The following is a 592-nucleotide window of genomic DNA, read 5'->3' as shown; positions in this document are numbered from 1 at the left end:
TTCAGTGTCTGTGATGATTAAGAAATAGCAACACAAAACAAACAAAAATGGAAAAAATGGATGTGGTGATGCACGCCTTTAATCCCAGAACTCAGGAGGCAGAGGCAGGTGGATCTCTATGAGTTCAAGAGATCAAGGCCAGCCTGGTCTACAGAGTGAGTTCCAGGACAGCCAGGGCTACCCAGAGAGATCCTGTCTTGAAAAACAAAAAAACAAAATAGAAAAAGAAATGACAATACATTTCCCCCAAAAGTGTATTTTCCTCTGAATTTAAAAAGTATCTCGGGAAGGGGCCGATAAAAAGCCATCTTACCAAAAGCCTTTCTCAGTTCATTTGATTTGTGACTAAGTTACACTTTCTGCCTAGACACCATTGAAATTGAGCTTTAAGACAGTAATTGGACTATCCCATTCCATATTTATTATCTGCCTTATTCCAAGGGTATAGGTGTCTAGGATCTTAGTATCTTCTAATCCACACATCGTTCCAGGTGAAAACTCAGTTAAAAATTGTAAAACCTATTGTGGGAAATTTCAGAAAAGTATATTCAAATAGAAATGATTGTGTAAGAGACCCGCTCATCCGATTTCA

Source organism: Peromyscus maniculatus, chromosome 22 (genome assembly GCF_049852395.1).
Source record: "Peromyscus maniculatus bairdii isolate BWxNUB_F1_BW_parent chromosome 22, HU_Pman_BW_mat_3.1, whole genome shotgun sequence".
Classification (NCBI taxonomy): Eukaryota; Metazoa; Chordata; class Mammalia; order Rodentia; family Cricetidae; genus Peromyscus; species Peromyscus maniculatus.
This window is presented reverse-complemented; position numbering follows the sequence as displayed.